The 12,484-nt window shown below is 44.8% G+C and overlaps 1 long non-coding RNA gene across 1 annotated transcript; it reads right to left on the bottom strand.

The window, feature by feature from the left end:
* Window positions 1-321: 321 nt before the first annotated feature.
* Window positions 322-1,356, bottom strand: LOC125586251. Its single transcript, XR_007322773.1, has 2 exons — window positions 818-1,356; window positions 322-694 (listed from the first exon to the last, which is right to left on the bottom strand). It is a non-coding gene; the product is annotated as an uncharacterized LOC125586251 (long non-coding RNA).
* Between the last annotated feature and the right edge of the window lie 11,128 nt (window positions 1,357-12,484).

Consider the following 12,484-nt stretch of genomic DNA (forward strand, 5'->3'; position numbering starts at 1 on the left):
CTATATTAGATGTTTCATAGCGAATTCATAAATGCTATGTATACGGCAGCCATCATAGGTACCCCTTCTACGATAGCATTTTTTTGGAATGCTATGAAATATACACATATCATAGCAATACTCCTATGATGTTATTACCTTTTACCATAACATTTATAGTTTGCTATTATCGAATGAAGATTATAATAGCATTTATCTATGAATCTTGATAATACATTTTCAGTGCCATTGAATTATATATATATATAAATTATCCGGAATGTATATTTAATTTCTTTTTAAAACATAAATTAGAACTAATTTATAATTAAATCGGTTAAGTTAACTAAAAATAATAAATTGGTATTTAATTTTATAAATTGAATTTTGGTTTACAATTACATTGGTTTACAATTACATTGGTTTACAGTTACAAATTGGTTTAGGTTTACACTAAACCAGATAAACAAAAAAAAATCTAACCCTACAAAAAATCTAACTCAGCCGCCATCAACACCACGTCCATTAAGCTTCTTCATCTTCCTTCACCACCTCAACCACCTACACGGCGTATTCTTCTTCATCCTCTCTGGCCAACCTGATCTGAGCAAGTTACGGTGATGTCTCTTCTTGTTTGCTTCTTTCTCTTTCGTCTTGTTGGAGGAGCAGAGAGGAGAAGACGAGGGCACTAGCTTCCTCTGTCATCAACCAAACCCTAAATCGATTTCAATAGACATCAATTAGCCAAATCCGAATAACTTTATTTAACCCTAAACACACAGAGATTCAAAGAATAAATGAACCCTACATCGATTTCAGCATAACAAACATCACTTACACAAATTGATTTCAGCAAGAGCAAACATTTGAGATGAGTGCTTGCCGTGAAGGAAGGAGACGTCACAGAGTAGAGATGAGTCACAGTGCTTCCTTCACAACAGCGACAGAGGCGGGGTTTCCTCAATGGGAGACCATCGTGTTCTTCTCCAACAGTTCTTCTTCTTCGATTTGTTGAAAATGGGTTGAAGTAAGAAAAGTAAAAACCTGTCGGCGAGAGGAGAAGAGAAGATGAGAAAAGTACATTAAAAATAAATAAAGTGACTAAGACTGTGCACCTTTGGATTAGAGATAATGAACAATGGAGATAGCAATCCAAGTGTGAGAAATATTGACCAATGGAGATGAAGCATGGAGATAGAGGAAGAAGCATAGATGGATCAATCTAGACCATTAGATGAGATCTAATCAACGGTTCAGATTACAATCCGCCATTTAATGAATTAACTATTAAAAATGGGGAGATTAATGATTATATTCACTTTTTAGTTTATTTTAATTTTAATTTTATATATAAAAAGATGATTATTTTAATTTTAATCTAACATGTAAAAATTTAAATATTATATATATATAAAAAATTAGATTTTATGGTTTATAAAAATTAGATTTTATGGATTATAAAAAACTATGATTAAGAGTAAAGTTAGTTTGTGATTTAAGGTTTGGATATTGGAATACGAGGTTTAGGGTTAAAGTTTAGTATTTTGGATTAAAGTTGTAAGATAATAGATTTGAAGACTAGATAAGATTTGTAGTTAAATTTTTAATAGTGTAGATTTGAAGTTTATATTTAGAGTATTGAATGTATAGTTTATGTTTGAAGTTAGGATTTGAGATATAGAATTTGATTAAAGATTAAAGATTTGTGTTTAGGAAATTATAGTTTACGATTAAGAAGATAAAATTTTGAGTTTAATTTTAAGATTTGAAGTTATAATATGAAAAGATTAGAGTTTTAAGGGTTCTCTTTAGAGTTTAGGGTTTAAAACTTTGTTTATGGTTTAAAATCTTGTTTGGGGTTTAGGGGTTCAAATAATTTTTCTTAGCGTTAGAAAAATGCTATTATATGTCTTTGATAGCATTACTGAAACCGCTTAAATAATGTCTTTGGCGCTTAAATCTAATTTTCCGTTAAGTATTGGCGGAATCAATAATTTTATCTATGATAGCATTTATCAAGCGCTATTTTACTGAAACTCTATCGTAGCGCTTATCTAGCGCTATTATATAATACATGAATATTTTAAATGATCTACGATAGCAATTTAGTAAAACGTGCTATAACAATCTGCTATCAATGTAGACTTTTTTTGTAGTGTAAGCGCCCTATTAAAAGGGAAGTTGCAACTGCTCACGAAGAAATCGACTACAGTCGATCCTCAGGGACCGTCTAACTCCATAGTCGACGTCACTTCTGAAGGTGGTGGAACCTCCCGAGAAGGGCCCTATTGCAATCGATCAAGGGGGCAGGGCAGAGACTTCTGCTTCAGGTCCCAAGAAGAAGAAAGAGACCAAAAGGACTAAGATGGGAGCGACCGACGAGGTTCCTCCCGAAGAGTCTGCTTCCCTCGATGCGACTTCCGAGGGTTCGAAGGCCAAAAAGAAGAAGGATGGGAAGAAAAGGTCTCGTGGCGGGGCAGCTTCCTCTGCCGATAGAGGCGAGGGCCTATCAGAAGGGCAAGAGGCTGTTTTAGTCGGGGTGGCATCAGATGGTCACCCGAGGAAGAGAACTAAGAGGTCTGTTGAGGCAGAGCCCCGTCCTTCTACCTTCGACGCAAATGTTGCTGACGCGACATTAGTCGACGCTGTTGGGGAGGCCAGCGGCACTCCTGAAAACCTGTCAGAGGAAAGGAGGAAAACCTGCTCGCAAGAAGGAGGTTCTGGTGGTGAGTCCACGAGGTCTACTCCAGACTCTTCTGCGAGAAAAAGAACTGGATCTGAAGGTTCCGTAGCGAAGAGAAAGAGGATCGAATTCCCTGATCGCATCGAGTTTTCCTACAACGAGACAACTCCCCTGATCCTTAATCCCCTTAGGTGCGCGGAGCTGACGCGTCAAATTTGTGGTGGGACGAAGGAGATGCCGCAATTGGAAGACCTTTACTTCAAGAATGAATACATCGACGCTGCTTCCTCGAGAGCGCGGGTATCTGCGCTACCTTTCACCTTTTATCTCCTTCTTTGATTTATTGGGTTCATCCATCTCACGTGGTCCGTGTTTGTCGTTCTGCAGAGTGACGGGAGCATGAACTTCCTTGTTGAGAAGTACGACAGCGCCCTGAAGCAGACGATGATCCAGTTGGGTCTTCGGAGAAGCTCGCTCAAGCAAGGTTGAAGGCCATTGAGAGGGTAAGGGCTGAGCATAAGAAGGCTAACGAGAAGGCTGCGAAGGAGAAAGAAGTTATTCGAGTGAAGTTCGAAGAGCTGGAGGGTAAGCTCAAATCCGTTGGCGCGGCGAAGAAAGAGCTTGCCTGAGAGAACACCCGTTTGGAGCAAGCGGCTGCGACCCTTGAGAAGGAGAAGACTGAGCTACTCGAGGAAAGGGACGCTGCAGTTGAGAAATTGAATGGAGAGAGGCAACGCTTGAGAGACTCCCGGGGGCTTGAGGTTACTCTTGAGAGGGAAAGGGTCGAAGGCAAATCGCTGCTTTGGTCGGGAAGGCAAATCGCTGCTTTGGTCGCATGCGCGACCATTTTACTCGCTTGGACGCCTTTGGGAAAGCAAAGAACCTGTACGGTCAAGCTTCGGGGACGAAGAAGTGCCTCGAGATGATAAATGCAAGTGGGACGGAGATCCCGCAAGAAATGATCGACGTTTTTGCCGAGCAGGAGAAACTCTACGAGGCGGAGGCTACGAAATTTTGTGTAGGTCCGCTGTCTAATAGCGACCTCACTCTTTCTCCGCTGGTTCTTCCTTCTCGTTTCGTCGAGGACAGGTTTAGAGCATCGTTTGATCCTTATGGATCGAACGTAAATTTGATCAGACCAGGGACGATTTCTCAGCTCATTACCACGCTCGAAATTACCGAGGAGCCATCGGAGGAGCCATTGGTCGATATCACATCGGTCCCGGCTGAGCACGTCGAGGTCCCGGAGGGAAATGGTCTTGGTGAACGTCCAGAGAACTAGAACCTGGAGGAGGTCCCAGGAAAGGACAACCTTGAGATAGGTAACACTCCGGTTCGAGAGGAAGAGACCGAGAACGAGGGCATTGAGGATCCTGTCCTCGTCTCGGATTCTTCTTCTGAAGGACGAGAAGACGAAGAGGAGGAAGACGTAGAGGAGGAAGACGATAGAGTCGAGGAGACGTCGCCGTCGCAGCCTGTCGAGGAAGAGACGACCAACGAAGTCGGGAATAGAGATGTTCCTCCGCCTCCTGCTGTGGCCTCTCTTGTCCCTGTTCCTACTCGGGTGGAAGACCCGACTGCTGCCGCTACTGAAGACCCAGTCGGTCCTTCTGCTCTTGGGACGCCAGAGGAGGTCGGTCAAGATTCTGCACCTTGACGCTTTGCCTGTGTCTCCTTTGTAATTTTTGTGTTTGTTTTTGTGTTTGTGGTCTTGATAGACCATGTTGTTGTATTACTAGACGTACTTTCATTTTATCGGTAAGTCGCTGTTTTCAAGCAGACTTTTAGATTTGCGGGTTGTTATGTTCCTTATCTGTACTTGCAACTTGTCTAAGAAAATTTCAGTTATCTTTAGAGTCTCGCGATATGTTCGCCTAGAGACAATAGATTCTTGACCTTTGACTTTTGCAAATAGATAACGACACAACCCGCTAAGGGACTTTGTTCAGCTCTTGTCGTGTTTCGATTGAGATAACGTCTAGACGCGTTTTTCTACTTTGAAAACAAGAAACTGAATCTAAGAGTAGAAGGTTCTTTCGTCCGTTTTCTCAAAGACTATCGAGTAAATGGGTAGCTAATCCGTTACGCGTTTAGTCGAGAAAAGGTTAAAGATTCACTCCGTTTGGTCGGTCAGTGCTCTTTGGGCACATGTGACTCGCGACCGTTGGGTCCTTAGGCTAAGTGTCTGATCAGGACATAGCTAGGAGATGGAACGTGAGTGTCCGCGTACCTCCAGCTGGAGGTACGGGAGCCGTTGGGTTCGACAATCGGTATTTACTCGATCGGAGTCGAAACAAAGAACAAGATTTTGACTTTGGTTTTGTTACAGCTGGACCGGTTAAGGCTGCCTATGTACCTCGGTTGACGATCAAGCCATTCGTAGTTCGTTTTTCCCGAGTGAAAGGGGCCGTTGGAAGTGCATTTACTCGGTCGAGTAAAATTGACCGCGGAGGTGCATCTACTCGTTTTTTTTTTTTTTTTTTTTTTTAAGAGTAGAAGCGTCTTAGATGCATTGAGTTCCATGCTCTAGGCACTTCTTCTCCGCGTGACGTTTGAAGTCGGTAGACTACTGGTTTCACAACTTTGATGATTTTGTAAGGTCCTTCCCACCTAGCGCCGAGTTTGCCGGCGTTCAGCTCCTTAGTGTTCTCGAACACTTTACGCATGACAAAGTCACCGAGTTCAAGAGGTCTGGCGCGGACCTTTTTGTTGTAGTAACTCTCTATCTGATGTTGATAGTTTTGGATTCGCAGCAGAGCTTGGTCCCGTCGTTCTTCAATTTCGTCGAGGGCATCAAGCAGCATCTCCTTGTTGAGTTCGACGTACTGGGGCATTTTCGAGCGTCAGAGGCTTGAACCGTTAACTTCTGCGGGAGCCATAGCCTCGACACCGTATGCAAGAGAGAAATGTGTCGATTTGGTCGATCCTGTTGGTGTTGTGCGGTGGCTCCACAGAACTCCGTCGAGTTCGTCGGCCCAATGACCCTTTTTCAGGTCTAAACGTTTCTTAATGCCGTCGATGATGAGCTTGTTGGAGGACTCCGCTTGGCTGTTTCCCTGTGGGTAACGAGGGGTAGAGGGGCTCAAACGAATGTTCCATTTGCTGCAAAACTCCTTGAAGTTGCCTGACATGAACTGTGATCCATTATCAGTAACGATTTCATACGGTAGACCGTGGCGGCAGATAATGTTTTTCCAGACGAACCCACGGACTTCTTTGTCGGTGACTTGAGCGTAGGCTTCAGCTTCGATCCATTTGGTGAAGTAATCAGTGAGGACGAGAATGAAACGCCGCTGGCGGGAGCATGGAAGAGGTCCTATGATATCCATTGCCCATCGCATGAACGGGTACGGCGCGACCGTCGTTCGTAACATTTCAGTTGGACAATGGATGCTTGGTGCGTGCCATTGGCATTTGTCGCAGCTTCTGGCGTAGGACTCGCAATCTGCGTTTATCGTCGGCCAGAAGAAGCCTAGGCTTCTCACTTTGATTGCTAATGCTCGTCCGCCCGAATGGTTTCCTCCAGCGCCTTCGTGTATTTCGGCCATAACCCTGACCGTTTCTTCACCATGGATACATTTGAGGAGTACTTTACTCGCAGTCCATCGATGGAGTTCGTTGCCTAGGACGACATAATGGGCACTGCGTGTTTTTAGTAGGCGGGCTGCCCATTTCTCTGTTGGAAGTTCCCCCTTTGAGAGATAGTCGATGAACTCAGTTGGCCAGTCGGGGCCGAATTCATCAGTAACGAGCGGTGACTGGGGCAATGACGATGGTTTGGTCCGTCGAGATATCGATGCTCGGCTTCTCAATGCGGTGTATTGGAATGGTTCGTTTAACTTGGTCTCGAAGCTTGCTTCCAAGGGCTGCAAGGGCGTCGGCGCAGACGTTTTCTCCTCTGGGAACTTTGACGAGTTCGAAGAATTCGAACTCTGCGGCTAAGCCCTGTACTATCTTGAGGTAGGCGTCCATCCGATCGTTGCGGGTGTCGTAATCGCCGCTAAATTGACTGGCGACTAACTGCGAGTCGCCGTAGGCGCTTAGGCGTTTGGCCTTGACAGCTTTTGCTAAGCGGAGTCCAGCGATCAAAGATTTGTATTCTGCTTCGTTGTTCGAGGCTGGAAATCCGAAGCTAAAAGACTGTCTGATCAGTTCGCCGGTCGGAGATTGCAGTTGAACTCCGGCATCTGCGCCCCTGTTAGTTGAAGATCCGTCGACATGCAGTGTCCAGTTTGGGTTTGGGAGTGTGAGATCTTGCTCCAACTCCGGGGCCAATTCGATTAAGAAGTCTGCAAGAACCTGAGATTTCGCTGCGGTTCTGTTCTTGTAAGTGATATCAAGCTCACCGAGTTCGATAGCCCACTTCGTTAGTCTTCCGGACCTGTTTGTATTTTGAAGTATTGTTCGGAGGGGCTGGTCGGTTAATACTTCCACCGAATGTGACTGAAAGTAAGGGCGAAGCTTTCTCGCCGCTTCGACGACCGCCAGTGCCATCTTTTCCAGAGTTGAGTGCAGCTATCCTACCCGTAAGCCGTTGCACTTCTCTACTGTTTTTTGGGCTCGGGAGGTTCCGGACCGCGGAGATCTGCTCCGGGTTGGCTTCGATTCCCCGCTGCGTGACTATGTATCCAAGGAACTCACCTGAGGAAACCCCGAACGTGCACTTTGCTGGGTTCAGTTTCATGCCGTATTTGTTGAGAGTTTCAAAGCAATCTTGCAAGTGACAGAGGTGATCAGCAGCGTGTAGCGACTTGATAAGCATATCATCGATGTATACTTCCATGGTGATGCCCAGCTTGTCTGCGAACATTTTTTTCACAAGCCGTTGGTAGGTTGCTCCTATGTTCTTCAAACCGAATGTCATGACCTTATAGCAGTAGGTTCCTCTATCCGTGATAAATGCCATTTTTTCGCGATCGTCGGGGTGCATCATGATTTGGTTGTACCCAGAGAAAGCGTCCATGAAGGTGAGCATCTCGTTTCCAGCCGTGGACTCGACTAAACGGTCGATGTTGGGAAGAGGATAGCTGTCCTTTGGGCAAGCTTTATTTAAGTCTGTGAAGTCGACGCAGACGCGCCACTTCCCGTTCTTCTTTTTGACGACTACTGGATTTGCTAACCACTCAGGGTAGCGCACCTCAGCAATTGAGCCAGCGCCAAGCAACCGGTCGACCTCTTCGTTTACAGCCTTTGACCTATCGGGACCGAGCTTGCGTCGCTTCTGTCGGATAGGCTGGACTGTCGGATCGACGTTTAGTTCGTGAGATGTTATGGCCCGATCAATTCCTTTCATGTCTGACATGGACCACGCGAATGTGGACACATTCGCCTTGAGAAAGTTGAGAACTGACCGCTGCATATCTTCAGACAGATACGCACCAATCCTTGCGGTCCGGCTTGGATCGGTATCGTCAATAGGTAACTCGAGAACTTCGCCTTCCTGGGAGCAGGCTTTATAGGTTGGAGGAGTAACGGAGTTAACCGATAAAGATGATCGTTGGAGTTTAACTGTGGCGACTAGGAGTTCCCTAGCGGCTTTTTGATCTCCTCGAAGTGTTTTGATTTTTCCGTCCGTACCGAAGAACTTGACGCACTGGTGATAATTAGATGGAATGGCCTGCATTGAGTGTATCCACGGGGTTCCAAGTATAGCGTGGTAAGCGGCCTTCGTGCTTACAATGGCAAACTTGACAGTTCGAGTGACTCCACATGCGCGTACCGGAAGGCGGATTGTTCCCAGTATTGTTTCGGAGGATCCGTTGAAGCCGGTTAATGTTCTAGAGGATGGTTTGATGTCGTCGAGATCGACTCCCATCTTCTGCAGAGTTCCTCGGAAGATGAGGTCGACGGAGCTTCCTGTATCGATGATGACCTTGGTGACGTCATACTCCCCAATTCCAAGGACTACAAGAAGAGGGTAGTTGTGGGGTACGTGAATCCCCTCAGCGTCATCCGGCAAAAAGGTTATCGGAGGCTGATTTGGCGGCCTAGCCGGCCACCTCTGCAAAGTCGCGACCTGTCGACGGTAATCCTTGACGGAGCGAACAGAGTTGCCGCAAGGAGGAGAACCGCCCATGATGACATTTGGTTGATGTCGCGTTTTTACTTGCTTGGAGTCTAAGAAGGCTCGTAAATCAGTTGGTACGCTGCTGTCATTTTTTTATGACGGAGTGTCGTTGCTTGACATCTTAGTTTGCTCCAAACGCCTTCAGAGGTCAGTGGGTTTCGAACGATTGAGACGGATTCGAAGATCGCATGCTCCTGCGTTGAGTTTATCCCAAAGGTCGCCGTTAGAGCGTTCTTTGGGATCGGGGTCAACTGTCGAGATACGCCGTGACTTCCGTGCATTCAACGTTGTTCGGAGATCATTGTGCGTGGAGCTGTTGCTATTTTCGGATTCGAACTTTCGTTTCAGAACATCTCTCAAATCTTCGAGTACAGGTGTGTCATCGTTCTCATCATCTGACGACAAGGTTTGCTGAGAAAGTATGACCTCAATGCGTCTAAGGTTAGCTGGTTGCTCTTCGTCGGCCGAGGAGTCGGCCTCGCCGTTACTCTTCGGAGCATCCTCCTCATCATCTCGTTGTTGAGTTTCGCTATGTCGACCTTTGCCTGTAGCTTTGCGTTGGGCTCTCCTTTCTTTTTTCTTGCTCCAGCTCTTGTCGTTCTTCGGCTTAGACTTTAGGGGTTCGAACTTGAAGTGGCCACTTGCTAAGGATGAGAGGTAGTGCGCATAGAGTGACTTGCACTCTGTCGTATCGTACCCTTTGATGTCGTGATAATTGCAATGTTTGGTGAGATCGACGGTTCTGGAAGGTCCTGCCGCTGAACCTGCTGCTGTTGTAGTCTGGGTCGAGCAAACAGCGTCGACTGGTTTGTCGGACGAATCGAGCTCCCTTACCCACTTGTTCCATCCTTCTCCACGGACTACGAGAGTTGAAACCGGCACGTTGTTCTCATTGACGACATACATGTATCCGTCTTTGCGGACATTTTTGTCGATTGGAGCATGCTGGCGCGGTTCTTGTCGCGTGTTGGCGTTTTTAGCCGCTGGAGCTTTGGGTGCGTTCATCTTGCGGAGAATGGGGTTAGTATCTTCTTCCATTCGGATGAAATTGTCAGATCGCGCGATAGCGTCCTGGAGTGACGTAGTTGGGTTTTGGTATAAATCCTCTCGGAATTTAGAACGAACCCACAATGTGTTCCGTAGGGCGTCGATGGCAATACCGTCTGGAATTTCAATCCTCGAGACTACGGCTTTGAACTTCTCCATGTAGTCGCGGAGGCTCTGGTCTTTGGTTTGGTTGAGGTTCCACAAGCTAGAGGCGGTAGCGCTGCGCTTGGTGAACATAATGTAAGTCTTGAGAAAAGCTGCTGACAAGTCGCGGAAGCTTCCGATGGAGTTTTCCTCTAACTGGGAAAACCAGGTTAGGGCTTGCTCGTGGAGAGTTTCGACGAACAGTTGGCAGTAGCCTGCGTCCCTTTCTTCGTCGGGGAGTCGAGCCCGTGCCATCGCGATGTTGAAAGCTGTCATGTGTTCCACCGAGTCTCCGCCGGGTTTGTACTCGGGTAGGCGCAACTTCTCTATCTTTCCGGGTTGCACACTAGTCAGAGCGCTAGTAAAAGGGGTGCGTGATGTTGCGGCGAGTACGCTCTCGATTTGCGGGGCCGCGCTGGTTACTTGATGGATCTTCTCGCTCATTTGTTGGAAGCTGAGTTTGAGCTCGGCGAGCTCGCGTATGGTTGCGAGATCAGAACCTACTGGTGGGTGGTCGGCGAGAAGGGTTTCATTAGGCTCCGAGTCGTCTGAGATATGGTCGCCTCCGGTCGCCGTTGGGTTGGTGTTAAAGAGGCGACGGCGTATCTGCTGGGGACGACTTGTTTGGCCATCGGGAGCTGTGAGTGCCGCGACCAAAGCAGCTAATTGGTCGTTGGTCGTCTTTTGGACTTCGTCTTGACGAGCAAGTCGAGCCATGATAGAGCTCATAAAATCTGCGGCGATGGGTGGCGCGGCTTCGGGCGTAGGTATCGGTTCTCCGCCCGGAGCGCCGAAGGTGGCGTCGTCTTGAACCATGTAGATCTAGAACGTTACTTTAGTCAGTCCCACGGTGGGCGCCAATTGTTTGAACGGGATTCAGTCGACTAAAATGAAAGAAGTCAGAAATGGGATGACTAAAGACGTTTTATTAGATTTGAACTGAATGGTTACAAGAGTGACAGGAAAATGAAAGAGCAACAAGATCAAAGAGCAACAAGATCAAAGAGATCGTCTAGAACCCTAGATCTAGCCGCTTGGTCTGTCTAATGGTCCAAAAGTCCCCTTCTTGTTGCTTCTCCTCCCCCTTTTATAGGTCTCCTGTCCTTGATGCCCTAATTTCGTACGTCTTTGGGCCTTGATGCGAGAGGCCGAGTATGCGGGCCTGGACAAAGTTCCCTCCAAGCCGGGTACTTTTGGTCGGCTTAATCGACCGGGTAAAAGTACTATAAGGTCGAGCCGATACGTTTGGCCGCCGAGCCGACCAAACTAATCCAACTTGCTGGATTAGGGCCTGTTATTCAATAGGCCTTGTGGAGGGATGTAATCCTTCTCCTACATAGAGTCATCGAACAAAAAACCTTGCTTCTTCAACTATCTAAGCTTGGAAAGGCGTGTCAGAACAACTTGTAGAGGTACTGATAAGTTGGACATGTTACTTTAGGGGTAAAATAAGAATCAAAATGAGTTTAGCAAAGAGAAGGGTAATCCTCTAATATTAATAGCGCGTGGAGATATATAATCAAATTTTCTTTAAAAAATAACCTAAAGCGTTCGATTCAAAATTACATATAAAAATATTATTTTGAACTCATGAATATATGTATATAAAATATAACCAAATTGTAACAATTTTATAGTTCTTTATTTTATTAATATGTTTTGAGTCATCCCATAATATATATATATATATATATATATATATAATTTTTACAAAAATAATATGTTTTTATTTTAGTTAGATCTTTTGGATATAAGAAACTGATTAATCCAATTACTCATTTTGTGAGTATATTGACTTACATATATTCTTGCAAATTCATATTAAAATATAATTATTATTTTTTATTTTAATTAAACCATATCATATTAGTTTTATTTATCATATTAGTTCAGTTCTTCATCTTAGATGTGTAAGTATATTTTCGTTATATATTTAATAATTTTCTATATTATACTTTTTTTAAAAAATATTAGAAAATAAAGTGATGAGCAGTAAAAAGATGTCTAAATGAACATAACTAATAAAATTTTGAAAGGTTTTGAAAGCACATCAATATTTATAATAATTAAAATATTTTATGACTTCTGAGTAAATTAAATTGAAAAATATTTCAAATAATCTTAAACATGATAATTCATATTTGCTTGGGTATTTTGATTGTTGTTATGTTTGGTTCTACTAACATAAAGAAAAAAAATAAAATTAAAAAGAAAGCTAAATATTAAACAAAAATATTTTAATAATGATAAAGTATAATATTTTTAGTTCACTAAAAGTATCTAAATTTGGATCGAAAAAATTATAAAAAAAGAAATCAACCTTCGGCAAAAAAAAGGCGACCTAATGGCATCCACGCCGCCACATGATTTGATCGGAACTTTCGACGGCAAGCAAGGTTCTGATGGAGATGGAGATGGAGATGGAGTTGATAGGGGAACAGAAAAGGATGAGAATGAGCGTCTTCTGGAGTCATTGATGGCGGAAGGTGGAGATGCAAGTGATGTGTGTGCTGCGGTTAGGGTTAATCTTGAAGGGGAAAACATGAGTGAGGCGGACATTCCGG

The sequence above is a fragment of the Brassica napus genome, chromosome C4 (assembly GCF_020379485.1).
Source record: "Brassica napus cultivar Da-Ae chromosome C4, Da-Ae, whole genome shotgun sequence".
Classification (NCBI taxonomy): Eukaryota; Viridiplantae; Streptophyta; class Magnoliopsida; order Brassicales; family Brassicaceae; genus Brassica; species Brassica napus.